Below are 22,860 nucleotides of genomic sequence, written 5' to 3' on the forward strand. Positions count from 1 at the left end.
CCAGTCCATGAGCATGGGGTGCTTTTCCATTTCTTTGTGTCTTCTTCAATTTCTTTCATAAGTTTTGTACAATTTTCAGATTATAGATCTGTCACCCCTTTGGTTAGGTTTATTCCTAGGTATGTTAATGGTTTTTGGTGCAATTGTAAATGGAATTGATTCCTTAATTTCTCCTTCTCCTGCTTCATAATGGGTGTATAGAAATGCAACAGATTTCTGCACATTGATTTTTGTATCCTGAAACTTTACTGAATCCATCTGTCAGTTCTAGCAGCTTTTTGGTGGAATCTTTCAGGTTTTCTATATATAGTATACTGTCTTCTAAAAATAGCAAAAGTTTTACTTCTTCCTTGCTGATTTGGATGCTTTTATTTCTTTTTGCTATCTTACTGCTATGGCTAAGACTTCCATTACTATGTTGCATAAAAGTGTTGAGTATGGGCATCCCTATTTGTTCCTGACTGTAGAGGAAGAGCTCTCAGTTTTTTCCTATTTAGGATGGTATTACCTCTGAGTTTATGTATGGCCTTTATTCTGTTGAGGTATGTTTCCTCTAATCTATTTTGTTGAGGGATTTTTATCATGAATGGATTCTTTTTGCATCTATTGAAATGATCATAATGTTCTTCACTTTTCTTTTATTAATGTGGTGTATCATGTTGATTAATTTACAGATATTGAACCACCCTTGCAACCCAGAAATAAATCCCTCTGGACTGTGGTGAATGATTTTTTAATGTGTTGTCGGATTCAATTTGCAAGTATTTTATTGAGAATTTTTGCATCTGTGTTCATCAGGGATATCTATAGGTCTCTTTTTGAGTGGTATCTTTATCTGGTTTTGGTATCAGGGTAATGCTGGCCTCATGGAATGAATTTGGAAGTTTTCCTTCCTTTTATATTTTTTGGAACAGTTTTAGAAGAATAGGTATGAACTCTTTAAATGTTGGGTGGAATACTCTGGTTTCTCTTCAGATTGTATAAATCTTTCGCCTTTTATTTATTTTTTATTTATTTTTTTTAATTTTTTTTTTCAACGTTTTTAATTTATTTTTGGGACAGAGAGAGACAGAGCATGAACGGGGGAGGGGCAGAGAGAGAGAGGGAGACACAGAATCGGAAACAGGCTCCAGGCTCCAAGCCATCAGCCCAGAGCCTGACGCGGGGCTCGAACTCACGGACCGCGAGATCGTGACCTGGCTGAAGTCGGACGCTTAACCGACTCCGCCACCCAGGCGCCCCAATCTTTCGCCTTTTAAATGTTGGGTGGAATTTGCTTGTGAAGCCATTGGATCCTGGACTTTTGTTGGTTGGGTTTTCTTTTTTTTTTAAATTACTGATTCAATTTGTTTGCTGATCATTGATCCGCTCAAGTTTTCTATTTCTTCCTGTTTCAGTTTATATGTTTTTTAGGAATTTATCCATTTCTTCTAGATTGTCCAGTTTTTGGCATATAGTTTTTCATATTATCTTATAATTATTTGTATTTCTGTGGTGTTGGTTGTTATTTCTCCTCTCTCATTTTTGATTTTATTTGAGTCCTTTTTATTTTTGATAAGTCTGGCTAGAGGTTTATCAATTGTTTTGATTTATTTTTAAGGAACCAGTTCCAGGTTTTATTGATTTGTTGTGTTTTTGTTTGTTTGTTTGCTTGTTTCTGTATCATTTATTTCTGCTCTAATCTTTATTATTTCCTTCCTTGTGCTGGTTTTATGTTTTGTTGTTCTTTTTCTAGCTACTGTATATGCAAAATTAGGTTGTTTATTTGATATTTTTCTTGTTTCTTGAGATAGGTCTGTATTGCTATAAACTTCCCTCTTAGAATTGCTTTGCTGTATCCCAGAGGTTTTGAATTGTAGTGTTTTCATTTTAATTCTTTCCATGTGCTTTTTAATTTGTTTTTTGATTTCCTGGTTGACCCATTCATTGTTTAGTGGCATGTTATTTAACTGCCATGTATTTGTGTTCTTTCTGGATATACTTTTTGTGGTTGACTTCTAGTTTCATAGGGATGTAGTCAGAAAAGACACATGGTATGACTTTAGTCTTCTTGAATTTCTTGAGTTTGTTTTGTGACCTAATATATGATCTATTCTGGAGATAGTTCAGTGTGCAATTGAAAATAATGTGTATTCTGTTTTACGATGGAATATTCTGTGTATGTTTATTAAGTCCATTGTTCCAGTGTGTCATTCACAGCCATTATTTCCTTGTTGACAACCTGTTTAGATGATCTGTCCCTTGTTGTATGTGGGGTGTTAAAGTCAGGACTATTATTGTATTATTATTATTTCCTTTACATTTGTTATTAACTATTTAAAAATTTTTTTTTTTCAACGTTTATTTATTTTTGGGACAGAGAGAGACAGAGCATGAACGGGGGAGGGGTAGAGAGAGAGGGAGACACAGAATCGGAAACAGGCTCCAGGCTCTGAGCCATCAGCCCAGAGCCCGACGCGGGGCTCGAACTCCCGGACCGCGAGATCGTGACCTGGCTGAAGTCGGACGCTTAACCGACTGCGCCACCCAGGCGCCCCTGTTATTAACTATTTTATATATTTGGGTGCTTCCAACTTGGGTGCATAAATATTTATAATTGTTATACTTCTTGTTGGAATGTCCCCTTTATTATTATACAGTGTTCTTCTTTGTCTCCTGTTATAGTTTTTGATTTAAAAGTCTTTTTTGTTGGGGCTCTCTGCTCCTCCCTGTTCAACAGAAAGCTGCTGCTTCTGGTGTAGTGCCAGCAGTGTCCCTGAGAAATGATGGAGAAGGTCAGAATAAATGGATTTGGGTGTATTAGGTGCCTAGTCACCAGGGCTGCTTTTAACTCGAGAAAAGTGGATATTGTCACCATCAATGACTCCTTTATTGACCTCCACTACATGGTCTACATGTTCCTGATGTTCTTATATGATTCCACCCTTGGCAAGTTCCATGGCACAGTCATGGCTGAGAACAGGACACTTGTCATCAATGGAAAGCTCATCTTCATTTTTCAGGAGTGAGATCCTGCCAATATCAAATGGGATGAATCTGGTCCTGAGTATGTTGTGGAGTCCACTAGGGTCATCACCACCATGGAGAAAGCTGGGGCTCATTAGAAGGGTGGGGCCCAAGGAGTCATCATCTCTGACCCTTCTGCTGATGCCTCCATGTTTGTGATGGGCGTGAACCATGAGAAGTATGATAACTCCCTCAATATTGTCAGCAATGCCTCCTGCACCACTAACTACTTGACCTCTGTGACCAAGGTCACCCATGACAACTTCGGCATTGTGGAGGGACATGTGACCACAGCCCATGCCATCATTGCCACCCAGAAGACCATGGACTGCCACTTTGGGAAGCTGTGGTGTGATGGCTGAGGGGTTGCCCATAATATCATCCCTGCTTCTACTGACACCACCAAGGCTATAGGCAAGGTCACCCCTGAGCTGAATGGGAAACTTTCTGGCATGGCCTTCCATGCCCCCACCCACAGCATGTCAGTCATAGATTTGACTTGCCAAATATGATGACATCAAGAAGGTTGTGAAGCAGGCATTAGAAGGCCCTTTGAAGGGCATCCTGGGCTACACTGAGTATCAACTTTAATAGTGACATGCACTCTTCCACCTTTGATGCTGGGGTTGGCATTGCTTTCAGTGACTACTTTGTCAAGCTCATTTCCTGGTATGATGATGAATTTGGCTACAGTGACTGGGTGGTAGACATTATCATCCACATGGCCTTCAAGGAGTAAGAGCCCCCTGGACCACCAGCCCCAGAAAGAGCAACAGGAAGAGAAAGGCTCTTATATATGCTGGGGAGTCTTTGCCCCAACTCATCCCTCAACACACTGAATATCTCTTGACCTCCACAGTTTCCATCCAAGAGTCCTTGAAGAAAAGGAGGGGCTTGTGGAGCTCCACCTTGCATTGTACCATCAATAAAGTATACAGTACACAGCCAAAGAAAAATCATAGAAATAAAGGTATTTTGTCTGAAATAAGTATTGCTATTCTGGCTTTCTTTGATATCCATTTGCGTGATAGACATTTTTTGTTCCTGTCACTTTCATTCAGTAAGTGTCTTTAGGTCTAACATGAGTCTGTTATAGGCAGCATATAGAGGAATCTTGTTGTTTTATTTTTTAATCCATTTTGTCACCATATGTCTTCTGATTAGAACATTTAGTCCATTTATATTCAAAGTAATTATTGATAGGTATGTATCTGTTGCCATTTTGTTACTTGTTTTGTGGTTGGTTTTGAAGATTGTCTCTGATCCTTTCTTGCCTTTATCTTGTCATGTTTTGCTGATTCTCTTTAGTGATAGATTTGAATTTATTTCTCTTTATTCTTTGAATGTTTATTAGTGGTTTTGATATATGGTTATCATTAGTTTTGTATATGACTTCTGCATATAGTAGCCTATATTAAGTTGATGTCATTTAAGTTTGAATCCATTCTTCTCTCCTCTCCTCTCCATGTTTTAGGTGTATGTTAATATATTTAATACCCTTTTTTTTTGGTGAGTTTCTTGACTGATTTTTTTACAGAAATATCCATTTTTGCTGCTGTTGTGTTTCCTAATTTTATACTGTCCCTTTTGGTTTGTCCTTTCCACTCAGTGTCCCCTTGAATATTTCTTACAGGGTTAGTTTAGTGGACATTAACTCCATTTGTTTTTGTTTGTCTGGGAAACTCTTTATGTTTCCTTCTATTCTGAATGATAGCCTTGCTAGAAAGAGTGTTTTGGGATTTAAAATTTTCTCATTCAGCACGTTGAACATGTCATGCCATTCCCTTCTGGCTTGGAAAGTTTCTGTTGAAAAATATCCTGCTAGTATAATGGATTTTCCCTTGTAAATTAATGACTTCTTTTGTCTTACTGCTTTTAAGATTTTTTTATCATTATATTTTGCAGTTTTAATTATGTCTTGATGTCAGTCTGACTTTGTTGATTTTGATGGAAATTCTCTGTGCCTCCGGGATCTGGTTGGATATTTACTTTCTTACATTAGGAAAGTTTTCAGCTATTATTTATTCAAATTAATTTTTTGCCCTCTGTTCTCTGTCTTCTTCTGGGACTCCTGTAATACAGGTGTTATTATGTTTGATGGAGTCCCTGAGTACCTAAAGTCTGTTCTTGTTTTGAATAGTTCTTTTTCTCTCTTTTGTTCAGCTTGATTACTTTCCATTACTCTCTTTTCTATGTCACTATTTCATTCCTCTGCCTCTCCCACCCTTCTGTTCATTCCATCAAGAGTGTTTCTCACTTCCATTTATTGAGTCCTTTATCTTTTCTATTTTATTCCTTATCTCTATGTTAAGGTCTCACGTGTGGCTTCCACTTTTTTCTCAAGTCCAGTGAGTATCCTTATAATCATTACTTTAAATTCTTTCTCACGTATGTTACTTATATCTGTTTCATTTAGATTTCTGACCATGGCTTTGTCCTGTTCTTTAATCTGGGACAAATTTCTCTGTCTTTTCATTTTGCCAAAGTTTCTCTGCCTGTCTGTGGTTAGGATGGTCACTCTGTCTCCTGTTCTTGAGAAGGTCACTATGTCTCCTGTTTATGAAGAAGAGGTCCCGTGGCGCCCTGTTGAGAGGTACCCCCTGTTCCTCAGTGCTTAGTACTTCTGAGAATGTCTCCAATGTGTGCTGTGTGTACTCTTCAGCTTTGTTCTGGCCACTTCAGGTGTGTTGTCTGCAGAGGCTCTCTTTACTTCTTGTGTGCAGTGTGTGGTCCCTTGACTAAATGCACCACATTTTAAGTAGGCCTCCTCTGGTCTGTTTGTGAAATGATATCTGTCCACAACACCATTAGAGCTGAGGCTCTGAAAAATTCCCAAGTTGGGAGATGCAGTGTTAGTAGGGGTTTTGGCTGGTCTTCTGGAGGAGTGGCCTCCTGAGCTGAGATTAAGGCAAGTGTCACTGAGAGGGACAATTCCACTAGATTGGGTGGGTGGGGTGGGGAATGGCAGGACTTGGTGTAAGCAAGTTAGGTAGCATGTTTCAGCACTGTGCTCATTCCTGCAGGTGGTCCTGTGCTTATGCTCAGGGGTAGGAGAGGGAAATTGTACTTGCCAGTTCCTTTATTTCTAGAGGGTTCTCTCTATGAATGCTGCCTCTTTGGGATCTGCTCTGAGACAGGTGGATAACCTCCTCACTGTGTGCCCCAGGCATTCTTCATATCACTATTTCCATGCTGTATATCAGCATCTTGAATTTTCTTCCAGAAGGGTACATTGTCCTCTGAGCTCTATCCCAGCCCTACCCACTGACCTTTAAAACTCAAAGCTTTAAGCCCTCCTGGTTGCAAGAACTCATGAAATTCAGCCCCTGTGGCTTTCCAAGCTGATTGCTATGGGGATTTATTTTCCTCCTGTTCTTCCTTATGGGCTAGTCTGTCTCTTGCCCTTCTGCAGCACCCATGATCTGTTTATCTCTCAAGCCATGTCTCTGCATTTCCTACCTTGTTTGATGTGGCTTCTTCTCTACCTTGAGTTGTGGAGTTTGTTCTGCCAGTCTTCAGGTCAATTTTTGGGCTATTTAGGATGCTTTGATAGTTATCTAGTTGTATTTGTGGGATGAGATGAGCCTAAGGTCCTCCTACTCTGCTGCCATCTTCCCTGACCCTTTTCTCCTTTCTTTAGGTAGAAACCATAGTCATTCATCTGATACCTTTCTAATATAGGTATTTAGTTCCATTAATTACCTTTTAAACACTTCCTTAACTACATATATAAATTTCTATAGATCTTTTTTCTTTTGATTCAGCTCAAAATATTTCCTAATTTTATTTGTAATTTCTTTAACAATTTAAATTTCTTTAACACACAGGTTATAATTCCCAGGGGAAAAGTTCCAGATATAATTATGTTATTGATTCTAGTTGATTCTCATTGTAATCAGTAACATACTTTCTATGATTTGAATGCTTTTAAATCTATAGAGACTTGTCCTATGGCCCATAACACAGCCAGATCCTGTCTCACCTTATGCTGAGGACTGAACAACCTGCAGAGCCTGGTCCTTTGGGACTGCTCAGAACATAGAAAAGGTGAGGCCATTCAGTTACAGCTGATGCTGATGCTCTTTGAGATTGTAAATGAGCACAGAACTGAGGTTTTTCTTCTAGGAAGAAAGGAAAGAAACAAAGGGGGCCCAATCCCCAGAAATTCAGAGTGATGTTTGTGGAGCCAATTTCTATCTCACTTATATCAAATGGTAAAAAATGGAAAAGCTCAGTTTTCTGGCTCCACTAGCAAAAAAGGAAAGGGGTGGATGTGCTGTTATAGCTGGAATTGTTCTGTGAGATTGGGAAAAAGGACAGAACTGATGCTTTCCTCCAGTCCTAACACATGCTATAATGGATTGGTCTCTCTCTTGCTTCACTTTGAGTACTGCTGACTAGTGAAGGTCTCTCCCAGTCAAAATCAGTCCGTACAGACTGGGAGAGAAAGTAGATTCTCTAAATGAAGAAAACAAAGCAAACCTACAAGGAACATGAAAAATCATGAAATATGACACAGTACAATGAGGACAAAAAGCTTCCAGTAACCAATCCAAAAGAAATGGAGATCTGTAGATTGCCTAACAAATTCAAAACAATCATTTAATGAAACTCATTAGGTAGAGAACAGGATAGACAACTAAATGAAATCAGGAAAGCACTGCATTAATAAAATGCAAATATTAGCATGGAAGTAGATATGAATTGAAAAAACAAAAATACTGGAGCTTAAGTATATGATAACTGAAAAAAGCATGGATGGGGTTCAAAAGTAGAATAGATCAAACAGAAGAAAGTGTCAGTGACCTGTAGACAAGTCATTTGGACTTATTGAGTCAGAGGAGCAAAAAGAAAAAAAGAAGGAAAAAGAGTAAAGAAAGCTTAAGGGACTATGGGACTCCATCAAGTGAACTAATATATACATTATGGGAGCTAAACAAAGAGGAAAAGGAGGAGAAAGATGAGAGGAGTAAAGAGAGGGAGAGAGAGAGAAGAGACAAAAAGCTTATTTAAAGAAATATTGTCTGAAAACTTCTTAAATATGGGGAAGGAAATGGATATCCACAATCATGAGACTCAAAGTACTCTGAATAGGTTGAAATTAAAAACATTTACAATGAGATGCATTATAACCACATTTTCAAAAGTCAAAGACAAAGAGAATTCTTAAAGCAGCAAGAAAAAAATGACTCATTTTATACAATGGAGCCACCATATGACTGTCAGTGAATTTTTCAGCTAAAACCTTGCAGGGAAGGGGTGGTTCGTGGTGGAATATATTCAAAACTCTGAAAGAAAAAAAAATCCAAACAAGAATGCTATACCTAGCAAGTCTCACCTGTAGAAATGAAGGGGAGAGAAAGGTTTCCCCAAAGCTTGAATTCATCACCACCAGTTCTGCCTTATAAAAAATGCTATAAAGGTACTTCTTCAGACTGAAACAAAAGGGTATTAATTCATGATTTCTTGTCAGTCTTTTGGCTAAGATCAAGTGTAGGATGCTAATTCATGAGATAAAAAAGTATGGAACTCACTGGTAAAGGTAGATATATACTAAAATACAGAATATGCCCATACTATAGTGGTGCTGTGTAAACTATAATGGTGGTATATAAATCACTTTCAACCCTTTCATAAAAGTAAAAAGACAAAAATAATAAAAATAAGTACAGTAATTTAATGGATACACAAAAGATGTAAATTGTCAAATCACTATCATAAAATATGTATGGGATGGGTAGGGGTAACCAGAAACTATGGGAGGGGTAATGAGAAGTTATTGTCAATGAATACAAAGTTTCAGCTTGGGATCATGAAAAAATTCTCAAAATGGATAGTGGGGAGTGTTGTACCACAGTGTGAATGTGCTTGATGCCATTGAATTGTACACTTCAAAATGGCAGGTAAATGTATTTTTTTTGTATATTTTACCACAATAAATGTTACGTATACACCAGAAAAAAAGTGTAGAAGTTTTGTATGTAATCAAAGTTAATTTGTTATCAGCTTAAAATGGACTATAAGATGTGTTATATAAGTCTCTTTGTAAACACAAAAACCCACAGCAGATACACAAAATATAAAGAGAAAGGAATCAAAGCATACCACTACAAAAAAGCTATCAAATAATAAAGGAAGACAGTGGGTAGAAAGAAACAAAGGAAATACAAAACAGAAAAGTGGCAATAATAAGTTCTCATCGATAATTATTTTAAATGTAAATGGATTAAAATCTCCAATAAAAAGATATAGAATAACTGAATGTATAAAAAACATGATCCAAATAAATTCTGCCTACAAGAGACTAGTTTTTTTTCAATATCTGAAGTTTATTGTCAAATTGGTTTCCATACAACACCCAGTGCTCATCCCAAAAGATGCCCTCCTCAATACCCATCACCCACCCTCCCCTCCCTCCCCCCCCCCCCCCATCAACCCTCAGTTTGTTCTCAGTTTTTAAGAGTCTCTTATGCTTTGGCTCTCTCCCAGTCTAACCTCTTTTTTTTCCCCTTCCCCTCTCCCATGGGTTTCTGTTAAGTTTCTCAGGATCCACATAAGAGTGAACAAATATGGTATCTCTCTTTCTCTGTATGGCTTATTTCACTTAGCATCACACTCTCCAGTTCCATCCATGTTGCTACAAAGCGCCATATTTCATTCTTTCTCATTGCCATGTAGTACTCCATTGTGTACATAAACCACAATTTCTTTATCCATTCATCAGTTGATGGACATTTAGGCTCTTTCCATAATTTGGCTATTGTTGAGAGTGCTGCTATAAACATTGGGGTACAAGTGGCCCTATGCATCAGTACTCCTGTATCCCTTGGGTAAATTCCCAGCAGTGCTATTGCTGGGTCATAGGGTAGGTCTATTTTTAATTTTTTGAGGAACCTCCACACTGTTGTCCAGAGTGGCTGCACCAGTTTGCATTCCCACCAACAGTGCAAGAGGGTTCCGGTTTCTCCATATCCTCTCCAGCATCTATAGTCTCCTGATTTGTTCATTTTGGCCACTCTGACTGGTGTGAGGTGATATCTGAGTGTGGTTTTGATTTGTATTTCCCTGATGAGGAGCGACGTTGAGCATCTTTTCATGTGCCTGTTGGCCATCCGGATGTCTTCTTTAGAGAAGTGTCTATTCATGTTTTCTGCCCATTTCTTCACTGGGTTATTTGTTTTTCGGGTGTGGAGTTTGATGAGCTCTTTATAGATTTTGGATACTAGCCCTTTGTCTGATATGTCATTTGCAAATATCTTTTCCCATTCCGTTGGTTGCCTTTTAGTTTTGTTGGTTGTTTGCTGTGCAGAAGCTTTTTATCTTTATAAGGTCCCAGTAGTTCATTTTTGCTTTTAATTCCCTTGCCTTTGGGGATGTGTCAAGTAAGAAATTGCTGCAGCTGAGGTCAGAGAGGTGTTTTCCTGCTTTCTCCTATAGGGTTTTAATGGTTTCCTGAAGAGACTAGTTTTAAGGACACACATAGGCTGAAATTGAAAGGATGGAGAAAGATATTTCACATTAATGATAATGAAAATAACACAGGAATGCTTATTATTTCAGATTAAATAGACTTAAAAATTGTCAAAGGAGACAAAAATGGTCATTATATTATGGTGAAAGAGTCAATTCATTAATAGGATATAACAGTTGTAAATATATATGCACCCAACATCAGATCACCTACATGCATAAAGGATATATTGAGAGATATAAAGTGAGAAATATACAGCAATACAATAAAAGTCAGGGACTTCAGTACGCTATCCTGAGCAATGTGTAGATCATTCAGTTCTAAATAAATAAGGCAGTGAATTTGAACAACAGTATAGACCACAGGGATCTCACAGGTGCAGAAATTCCCATACAACTGCAGCACAGTACACATTGTTCTCAAATGTACACATAACTTTCTCCAGGACAGATCATATGTTAAACCCCCAAACTAGTCAACAAAAATTTTTTAAGATTTTGTTTTTAAGTAATCTCTACACCCAGTGTGGGGCTTGAATCTACAACCCTGAGACCAAGAGTTGCACGCTCCACTGCCTGAGCCAGCCAGGTGCCCCACAAGTCTTTAAATTTTAATAAGATTGAAACAATTTCAAGTATCTTTTTTTTTTTAATTTGAGAAAGAGGGTCGGGGAGGGGCAGAGAAAGGAGAAAGAGAATCCCAAGCAAGTTCTGTGCTGTGAGCACAGAGCCCAATGCGGGGCATGAACAGTGAGATCATGAGCTGAGTTGCAGCCAAGAGTCAGACACTTAACTGAATGAGCCACCCAGGTGCCCCTCAAGTATCCTATCTGACCATAATAGTATGAAACTATAATAACAGAAGGAAAATTTGGAAATTCACAAATCTGTGGAAATTAAGCAACACCCTAGGAAACAGCCAATGCATGAAAGAAGTAATCAAAAGGGAAGCAAAAAAGTATCATAAGGAAAATAATAAATTGAGAGAAAAAGAATAAAACACAAGATACCCAAACTTACAGGATGCACATAAGCAGTTCCAAGAGGAAACTTTATAATGATAAATGTCCATGTTAAGAAAAAAGAAAGATCTCAAAATCACAACCTAAATTTGCATATTGAGGAACTAGAAAAGGAACAAACCCAGCCCAAATTAGCATAAGGAAGGAAATAATAAAGGATTAGAGTAGAAATAAATACAGAGTAGAAAAACAAAAAAACGATAGAGAAGATCAATGAAATTAAGAGCTGGTTTTTGCGGAGATAAACAAAATGGACAAAACTTTTGCTAGAGTATTAAGAAAAAAAAAGACACAAGTAAAATTACAAATGAAAGAGGACACAAAAAATGATACCACAAAAATACAAAGGATGACAGTGGTTACTATAAAAAATGATATACCCACAAATTGGATGACGTAGAAGAAATAGACAAATTTCTAGAAACATGTGATCTACCAACACTGAATCAAAAAGAAATACAAAATCTGAATAGACTAATAATGAGAAAGGAGATTAAATCAGTAATCAAAAACTTTCCAACAACAAAATCCCAGGTTAAGATGGCTTCACTGGTTAATTCTACCAAACATTTTAAGAAAAATTAATAGTCCTTTTCAAACTATTTTAAAAAGTTGAAGACTAGCGAATACTCTGAATTTATTCTACTAGGACAGCATTAGTCTGATACCAAAGCTAGACCATGACGTTACAAGAAAAGAAAATTATAGGCCAATATTCCTTATGAATATACATGTAAAAAGCCTCAGCAAAATGCTAGTCTACAAAATTCAACAGCACATTAAAAAATTATATACCATAATCAGGTGGGATTTATTTATGGGATTCAAGGGTGGTTCAATCTATGCATATCAATAAATGTGACATATGTTACCAGAATGAAGTATAAAAATCATATGATCATCTCAATAGATACTGAAAAAGCATTTGACAAAATATCCTTTCATAATAAAGGTGATAAATTAGGCATGGAAGGAATATAACTTAATATAATAAAGGCCATATACAACAAAACCACACGTAATACAATACTCAATAATGAAAAGCTGAAAGTTTTTCCTCTAAGATCAGGAATAAGACACGGATGCTGTCTTGCCACTTTTATTTGACATAGTTAAGCCAGGACAATTAAACAAGAAAAACAAAGTGCATCCAAATCGGAAAAGAAGAAGTAAAACTGTCTCCATTTGCAAATGACATGATATAATATGAGAAAACTCTAAAGACTCCACCAAAAACAAACCGTTAGAAGTAATAAATGAATTCAATAAAGTTGTGGGATACAAAATTAACATACCAAAATCACTTGCATTTCTATACACTAACAAGTATTTTAAAAAGAAATTAAACTGTTTGCAATAGCATCAAACAATATGAGGTACTTAGGAATAAATTTAACCAAGAAGAGGAAAGATCTGTCCATTGAAAACTATTAAGTCAATGATGAAAGAAACTGAAGACACAAATGAAATGGAAAGATATCACATGTTCATAGATTGGAAAAATTACTATTGTTAAAATATTTATATTCCCTAAAGTGATCTGTACATTCAATGCAATCCTACCAAAATTCCAATGGCACTTTTCACAGAAAAGGAAAAAAAAATCCTAAAATTTGTGTGGAACCACAAAAGATCCTGAATAGCCAAAGCATACTTGAGCAAGGAGAACAAAGCTGGAGACATCACATTGCCTGATTTCAAACTATATTACACATCTATAGTAATCAAAACAGTATGGTATTGGCATAAAAACAGGAAAATGGACCAACTGAATAGAGAGCCCAGAAATAAAAGCATAGATATATGGTCAACTAATCTTTGACAAAGCCACCAAGAATACACAATAAGTAAAGGACTCTTTAATAAATGGTGTTGGAAAATTTGGATATCACATGCAGAAGAATGAGATCCTTTCTTCACACCTTATGCCCCCCAAAAAACAACAACATGCAAAATTGATTAAAGACTTAAAGCATAAACTGTGAAATTAGGACAGGTGCTAAAAGAAAAGATATGGAAAAGCTTCTTGACATTGATCTAGGCGTGTTTTTGAAAAATATGATACCAACAGCAAAAGCAGTAAAGAAAAAAATAGACAAACGGGATTGTATCAAACTAAAAAGCTTCTGCACAGTGAAGAAAGCAATCAGCAGTTTGTAGAGACAACTCATGGAATGGGACAAAAATACTTGCAAACTATAAGTCTGACAAGGGGTTAATATCCATCCAAATAAGTAAGAAACACCTACAGCTCAACAGGTGGAAAATAAATAACTTGATTAAAAAATGAACAAATGTCTTAAACAGATATTTCTGAAAAGAAGACTTACGAATCATCAGCAAGTATATAAATAGATGATCGATATCACTAATCATCTGTGAAATGCAAACGAAAACCACAATGATGTATCACTTCACACTTACTAGAATGGCTAATGCAAAAAAGGCAAAAGACAAGTGTTTTTAAGAATGTAGACAAAAGGGTACTCTTGTATGTTGTTGGTAGGAATGTAAATTGCTATAGCCATCATGGAAGACAGTATGGAAGTTCTTTAAAAATTAAAAATAGAACTATAAGTATCTTGAAGAGATAACAGCATTCCCATGTTTATTGCAGCATTATTCACAGTAGCCAAGATATGGAAACTTTTGACGGATGAGTAGGTAACAAAAATGTGACACAAACAGAGAATGGAATATTATGACAACATGAATGAACCAGGAGGTTATTATGTTAAGTGAAATAAGCCAGACACAGAAAGACAGAAATACTATATGATCTCACTTATATGTGGAATCTAAAACTTTGAACCAATAGAAGAAGAACCAACAGTTTCCAAGATACAGGGAATAGGAGAAATGGGCAGATGTTGGTCAAATGGAGCAAAGTTCGAGTTATTTAGGGTGAATAAATCTTGGAGTTCTAATATACAGCAAGTTGACTGTAGTTAATGATCTTGTACTATATAAATGAAATTTACTAACAGGGTGAGTATAACTTCAGCGTTCTCCTCACACACACGCATACACATATACAAAGGTAACTGAGGTGATATGTTAATATTGATCATGGTAATCATTTCATAGTGTACGTGTATATCAAAATACCATGTTGTACTGCTTACATATGTACAATTTTATATTTCATTTAGACTTCAATTAAGCTGGGAAAAGAGTAAACATAATAAATTATGAGCTAGGAAAAGGTAAGAAAATGATTGTAAAAAGATGCTCAACATCATCATTAGGGAACTGTAAAATAAGACAGTGTAATGCCACTACATACCTATTAGAATGGCTAAAATCCAAAACATTTGTGACACCAAATGTTTGTGAGGCCTCCCATTCTTTGTTAGTAAGTATGCATAATGGTACGGCTGCTTTGGAAGACAGTTTGGCAGTTTCTTACGAAACTACATATACTCTTAATGTATTATCTAGCAGTCATGCTACTTGGTATTTCCCCAAATGAGTTGAAAACTTACGTCCACACAAAAACATGCAATGGCTGGTTATAGAGCTTTATTAACAATTGTCCACACCTAAAGCAAGCAATATACCCTTAAATATGTGGATGCATAAACAAACTGGTATATCCATACAATGGTGGAAAGCTCAGATTGCATCGCATTTGGTGACACTGGTTCAACTGTTCAGTCTCTACTGGAGCCTAGAAGCAAGCTAAAAGTTCTTTCTCAAAAGTATATTGAGTATCTGTAGAAGATGGTATGTGGGTGCTCCCAAAGTCTAAAGGTCTGAGGTTATAATTCACCCATAGGGAACCTCCAAAGGCATCATTCAGTGATCCTATATGTTATACATTCTTTGTATATTTGCTGGATCAGAGAGACCAAATGTCAGAGAGGCTTTCAAGATAGTCTGAAGCTGCTGTAAAGCCTTCTCTGGTTCTATGCCCTGTCCAAAACTGGAAATATTTTGAGTTACTTGGTTATTAGATTGGAATATTATGCCAAAATGAGGCATATGTTACCTCTGAAATATTAAGTCACACAGAAAATTGTGCCTCTTTGTTTGTGGTAGATGCAGCAGCACAAGATACAGCAACTTGTCCACCTTGTATAAGATATCTTGGCCGTCCCCAGACCACTATACTCCTAGAAATTTTACTGCCGTGACAGCCCATGAATACTTATGAGATTTATTTTCCATTCTATGATATACATGTATATCTTACCAAGGTATCTAGAGTAGCTGCTACTTCTTGCTCTGGTCCAGTTGTCAGACTAACAATATAGTGAGCCATGGTGATATTATTTGGAAGAGAGACGAAATGAAGTTCCTTGCAGATTAGATTATGACATAGGGCTTGGAATTCTGGTATACTCTAGCATAGGACAGTGAAGGTTTGTTTTTGGTTCTGGGTGCTGGAAGCAAACTGTTTATGATCTTTGCTAATAGGTATAGAGAAAAAAAACCTCTTCGCTACATTAATAGCTGCCTACCAGGTATCAGGACAGTTAAATGCATCTGGTAAAGAAGCTGCAATTAAATCACCACTTTTGTGAGTTGACAAAGTATTTCATTAAGATCCTTTGACTTCTGCACAGGCTCATAGGTGATTTTAATAAGGATATGTTAGGAATCACCTGTCTTATATCTTTCAAGTCCATGATAGTGTCACTAATCCTTGAAGCTGCTCCAGGAATTTGGTTTTGTGTCTAGTTTTCTCTTTTGGTATGAAGAGACAGTAGTAGTGGCTTACACTATACCACTGATACTATAATAGTTCATATCACATGTATCAGAGAACCAATGCAAATATTCTTCCATTTGCTATGTATGTCTATTCCAACTATGAATATTAGGACTCCTGAAATAACCGAAAAGGGTTAGGACCTGCTGGGCCCACTGTGAGATAGAACCAAGCAAAATTCCCCTCACTTCATCTCCAGTAGGCCCTCCTCTGACTGGTGGACCACAGTAGTATTTTAGTGTCCAGAAATTAGTGTAAATTCAGAGTTACAGTCCAGAAATTCTCCAGAAGTCTGGTTATTTCTTCTTCCCCAATGTACAATCACTCTGGTAAATGATCCTAGCTTTAATAAAAGCAATGACAAATATTTACAGTGTAGTTCTTTTTACCCTGTACTAGGTCCTTCTTCAAAGAGATCCAAGTGGCTAAAGTCTGGAAATTGTAGAGACAATGTGAATCTCTGTTGCTTTTATTTGTCACATTCTTGGTGACCAGGTGACCAGATAGAAATATTTTCTGTTCATACAAGTCAAATAAGACTTTTATTAGGCTACCCATCTTTTTTCAGTTCTAGAGGTACTATGATTAATTATCTAATGCCAAAGGTATTGTCAGGTCAAACTATTTTATTATTGCTTTAGTTCTGTTGCTTCTTATGGTACCACACCCATATTATGTCTGGCAATTAAGTGCTGCCACTTGGCCACTGATACCCTAGTTACCTCATCAGCCCTATTGAATTCAGGGAGCCAAGTTTAAAGACAGTGCTGACATTCTTGACCTACAGCTTTTTCATAATGCTAGAACTTCCTTTCTTATTTTATTTTTTCTAGTCTTGATGGAGTATTCTGTGGATTTCATGGGGAACGTGGTTGGAAATGAGTGAGCAGCATTACAGTCTCCCTCAGCCTTTGAATATCTTCTACAGTAGACTAAGGAGGTTATGGCAGATCAGCTTCATTCTGTGTATCCTAACTTTGGGTCTAAGTAAGATGTGAACAAAATAAAGCAAATGATTACAGTCTTTCCAACACATGGTGCTGGGAAAATTGAAGAAGCGCATGCAGAAAGGTGATATTGGACTCCTATCTTACACCATACTAAAAATTAACTCAAAGTGGGTTAAAGATTCAAATGTAAGGCTGACACTAAAACTAGGAGAAAAAAAATAGGGAAGAAGCTCCTTGATATTAGTCTTTTTAGCAATTTTCTGGATATGATAGCAAAAGCACAAGCAACAAAGCAAAATTAAGTAAGTGGGACTATGTCAAACAAAAAGCCTCATTACAGCAAAAGAAAAAAAAATGAAAAGGTAACCTACAAAATGGGAGAAAACATTTGCAACGTATGTATCTAATAAAGAGTTAATATCCAAAGTATATGAAGAACCCAGAACTTAATAGAAAAAAAATCTGATTAAAAAATTGGCACAGGATTTGAATAGATATTTTTCTAAGAAGGCATACAAATGGTCATCAGGCACATAAAAAGCTGCCTAGCATTACTAATCATGAGGGAAATACAAATCAAAACCACAATGAGATATCACCTCATTGTGATATCTCACACCTGACCTATCACACCTGTTAGAATGGCTGTCCTCAAAAATATGAGTGCTAACAAGTGTTGGTAAGAATGTGGATAAAAGTGAACCTGTGTGCATTGTTAGTGGGGATGTAAACTGGTGCAGCCACTATGGAAAGCAGTACAGGGTTTCCTCAAAAGATTAAAAATAGAACTGCCATGTGACCCAGCAATTTCACTTCTGGGTCTATACTGAAGGAAATGAAATACTAAATACTGAAATACTGAAAAGATATATACACTCCCATATTCACTGCAGCCTTATTCACAACAGCTGAGACATGGAAGCAACCTGTGTTCATCAAAGGATAAATGGATAAAGAACATGTGACATATATACACAATGGAATATCGTTCAACAATGAGAAAGAAGGGAATCTTGCCATTTGTGACAACATGGATTTATGTAAAGTGAAATAAGTCAGAGAAAGACAAATAGTTATGATGCATGCATGTGTGGAATCTAACAAATAAACAAACTTGTAGATAGAACAAATTGGCAGTTGCCAGAGGCAGGGAGTTGGGGGATGGAGTGTAGGCAAAATGGGTGAAGGTAGTCAAAGGTACAAACTTTCAGTTTTAAAATAAGTCCTGGGGATATAAGTGTATAGCATAGTGAGTATAGTTAATAAAACCATATTGTATATTTAAAAGTTCCTAAGAGAATATATCATAATTCTCATCACAAGAACAAAAAATGTAACCATGAGAAATAAAAATTTTTTAAAATTTAAAAAGTGGTGCTTGGGTGGCTCAGTTGGTTGAGTGTCTGACTCTTGATTTTAGCTCAGGTCATGATCCAATGATTGTGGAATCGAGTCCTGTGTCCATGCTGAGTGTGGAGGCTGCTTGAGATTCTGTCTCTCTCCCTCTGCCCCTCTCCCCAGCTTGCGCTTTTTCTCTCTCTCTCTAAATAATAAAGTAACTGTGTGTGGTGATGTTAACTAGACTTATTGTGATCATTTTGCAATATATACAAATATTGAATCATTAAGTTGTACACCTGAAAATAATATGATTTTATACATCAATTACATTACAATAAAAAAGAGAATGAGTTCTCTAAATTGGTTTTATATTATTTCTATTTCTGGAAATTTGTTTTCTGATCAGATTAGATTTAAAAGTATTAATGACCTTGTCAGCAATAAAGGGGATATAGGTAGTCATTACCATGCAGTAGCAAAACAATTACATCAATTATCACCTGTAAACACTAGCAATTGAGTGTTCATAGGAGGCAAGTCTTTGGATGATCAAGACATTGTTACAGAATCATTCAGTGAAAACGTGGAGTATAATGGGTTTGGTTGGTTGTTTATAGTAGACTGGAGATCATGGGGAAAGAAAAGGGGAGAGTTCAAGGCTTTAAATTCCCATCTAAAGGCCAAGTAAGGGACCAGAAAGCCTCCGTGATTGCCCTCAAAGATACTTTTATTATAGCTGCAGGGTCATGGATTTTAGGGGGGGAAATCCTGATATGTGGCTTGCTGAGTTACAAGGTAAATTGACTTTACAATCTCATACTCTCCCTTAAAGTTATGGGTTGGCTGGGAAGCGGTAAACCTTTGAAAATCAAGATGGGGAATATTGGCAGATTCTAATAAAAGAAGGAAACTTGAATTCTTAAGTTTTCTAAATTATTCTTCCTGGTGGAAGAGTTTTCTTCTTCTATCTGAAGAAATTTGTCTGTGCTTATCTGAAAACTATAACGACCTCTCCTGAGTTGGTTACCAGACAAGGGGATTGCTGACAATTATCAGTGCCTGTTCCCACCTCTTCACATTGTTCGTAGTCCTATAGTCAGGCTCAAGTCCCAGAAAACTCCAGTGAGTTAGGGACAAAGTGGAATCTATGACAAGATGCAGTACGCTCCAAAATAACTAAGATTTTACATATTTGTATCCACAGACACCTGTAACATATGTATGGGAATGGATCCTAAGGGTGTTGGACTAGGATAGAAGTAAAATAACGTTGGATTGGGCCACATTTAATGATACTATTACACTAAACAATGGTTCTGTGTTAGCTCAGAAAGCTTGGAGTGACCATAACAGTTTGATTTATTTGGTTGACTAGAAACCTAGACCCAAATTGGAATACATAGAATGAGTCTGATTGACCAGAACCTTGTTAGTTTATACTGTTAGAAGAAGTTATTCAAAGGCTGAGGGACACTGCAGTGCTGTAATTGTTAATGCAATTTTCCCTTTCCTGTTATTTTTATTACTTGCTTTCCTTGTTATTCAAGAGCTTTCTTTTGCCTTCATGACCACTTTTTTTTTTTTAAGTAGGGGAAGGAAATGGTAATTTACAGAAAGAGATGTGACCTCCCAGGTGACTCATTAACCACTTCTCCCCATAGTTACTCTGGGAAAACCGACATGATTCTAGGAGACAATTCCCATAACAGACTGATTTCTGGCTGGCAGCACCAAGTTTCCAAGTTGAACTTGGTCACTACCCAAGCGCAATTAGTGCTGTTAATTAACTGCTTTTATGATTGCAGTATTTTGTGTAACTCTTTGCACAGGGGAGAATTGTGCAGCAGACAAAAACTTTTTGAATTGTTCTGACTCCCTAAAGATACAGTTGCTGTATGCCCTCAGGCAGAAGAGCACACTTTCCCTTGCCCATTGTGTTTTAGTATTAAAAATACAGGTGCACTGGTGGGACTAGCCTCTATGAACAATAGTTGAATGTAGGTCTCTAGACAAGGGTGGTTATAGGTGGGAGGTTTTGTGCTACCACTCATTCATCGTGCTTTGGCTTTGATTTTATTTATTCATTATTTTTTAAGTACAAAATAAAACATGATACAGATAATGGTTCAAAACAAGTTTATTTCTTAATAAAATTTTATAAAGTAATTGTCACCTAAGTCAAGATACAGAACTAAGTCAAGTAGTCCATCCCAGAAATCCCTGTAACTTGTCCAAATCACAATCAGCTTTCCCCTCAAAAGTGTGATTCTGTTAGACTTCCTTCCATTTCTTTTTTTGCAGCTTTGTCTTCCAAATATGCATCCCAAGACAATACATAGTTTGTCTTGCCCACTTCTTTTTCATTTGACATGCCTTTCCAATCTTTTCAGTGTAGATTTTCCTCCAATCTTTTTCTTTTCCATAAATTTATTTGTTGAAAAACTTGGGTCTTTGACACTTGATTTCCCACCCTCTGAATTTTGGTCATTGCAGACTCTCATTGCAGTTCAGCATTTCCACTGAACTTGGGATCATCCAAATGGCAGCTGGATACAGAGCTTTGACCAAACACGTTTGGATTAACAAACATATAGGATAAAAGATAAAAAAACAAAAAGCCTCTCCCAGTATTAGTTAATTTACTCCCTAAACTCATAGGCCGTATAAAAAACCTTCATTAACCTGTACTTTTCTCTTGTACCATCCTAGAAATCAGCCAGGGATGGAATTTTTGCGTCTTTTTAGGCATTTTATGAGCATGTGTCCTGACTGCGCATGCACATGACTTTTTCAATTACCAAGTACAAATGAGTGATTTTTATTATATTCATTTTCCAAAAGAAATCCCTCCCCGGTTTTTCCTGTCTGGTTTTCAGAGATGTAGAATTTGCCTCAATTAAAATCTTTTGTCACAGAAATTACTGGTCATTTATTTCCCTTATAGTGTTTTTTTTAAAGTTGTAGTTGGCACAAAATGTTACTGTTATATTAGTTCCAGGTGTACAAGTTAGTTATATGAAACCTCTATACATTAGGCTATGCTCGCCGCAAGTGTAGCTATCATCAATCACCATACAACACTATTAAATTACCATCGACTATATTCTCTCTGCTGTACTTTTTATCCCTGTGAATTAATCATTTGGAAGTCTGTGTCTCTTGTTTCCCTTTATCGATTTTGCCCTTCCCCACATCCCTACAACCATCAAGTTCTGTTTATTGTCGGTTTCCATTTTTTAGTTTTTCTTTTATTTTTTTTTAGATTCCATATATAAGTGACGCATATGGTATTTGCCTTTTTCTGTCTGACTTACTTCACTTAGCATAATACCCTGTAGGTCCACCCATGCATGAAGTCATAAATGGCAAAATATCATTCATTTTGGCTTCATTCATTGAAATGGCTTCTTCATCCATTTACCTATGGATTAACACTTGGGTTGCTTCCATATCTTGGCTATTGTAGATAATCTTTAGTAAACATAGTAGTACATATATCTTTTCAAATTAGTGTTTTTTCCCCCTTTGGGTAAATATCCAGTGGTAGAAATACTGGATCATATGGTATTTATATTTTTAAGTTTTTGAGGAACCTCCATCCTGCTTTTCCACAGTAGCTACACCAGTTTGCATTCCCACCAACTGTGCATGAAGGTTCCTTTTTCTCCACATCCTTGCCAACACTTTTTTCTTGTGTTTTTCGTTCTAGCCATTCTGACAGGTATGAGGTGATAACTGTGGTTTTGATTTGCATTTCTCTGATAATGAGTGATGTTGAGTATCTTTTCAGGTATCTGTTGGGCTTTTGTATGTATTCTTTGGAAAAATGTCTATTCTGATGTTCTGATTTTTTTTTCCCAACGTTTATTTATTTTTGGGACAGAGAGAGACAGAGCATGAACAGGGGAGGGGCAGAGAGAGAGGGAGACACAGAATCGGAAACAGGCTCCAAGCTCTGAGCCATCAACCCAGAGCCTGACGCGGGGCTCGAACTCACAGACCGCGAGATCGTGACCTGGCTGAAGTCGGATGCTTAACCGACTGCACCACCCAGGCGCCCCTGATGTTCTGATTTTTAAATCAGATTACTAGCTTTTTTTTTTTTTTTTTTGGTGTAGAGTTGCATAAGGTCTTCATATATCTTGGATATTACCCCCTTATCTGATATATCATTTGGGGATATAGTCTCCTGTTTAATTGGTTGCCTTTTAGTTTTATTGATCTTTTCCTTCACTGGCAAAAGCTTTTTATTTTAGTGTAGTCCCCATAGTTTATTTTTGATTTTGCTTTCCTTGCCTGAGGAGGCATATCTGGAAAAATGTTACTATGACCAATGTAAAAGAAGTTATTGCCTCTG

The 22,860-nt window shown here is 36.8% G+C and overlaps 1 pseudogene; it reads left to right on the top strand.

Annotated features, from left to right (window-relative positions):
• Positions 1–2,697: 2,697 nt before the first annotated feature.
• On the top strand, positions 2,698–3,768 carry LOC122467866 (annotated as a pseudogene).
• The last annotated feature ends 19,092 nt before the right edge of the window (positions 3,769–22,860 follow it).

The sequence above is a fragment of the Prionailurus bengalensis genome, chromosome B3, assembly GCF_016509475.1.
Source record: "Prionailurus bengalensis isolate Pbe53 chromosome B3, Fcat_Pben_1.1_paternal_pri, whole genome shotgun sequence".
Classification (NCBI taxonomy): domain Eukaryota; kingdom Metazoa; phylum Chordata; class Mammalia; order Carnivora; family Felidae; genus Prionailurus; species Prionailurus bengalensis.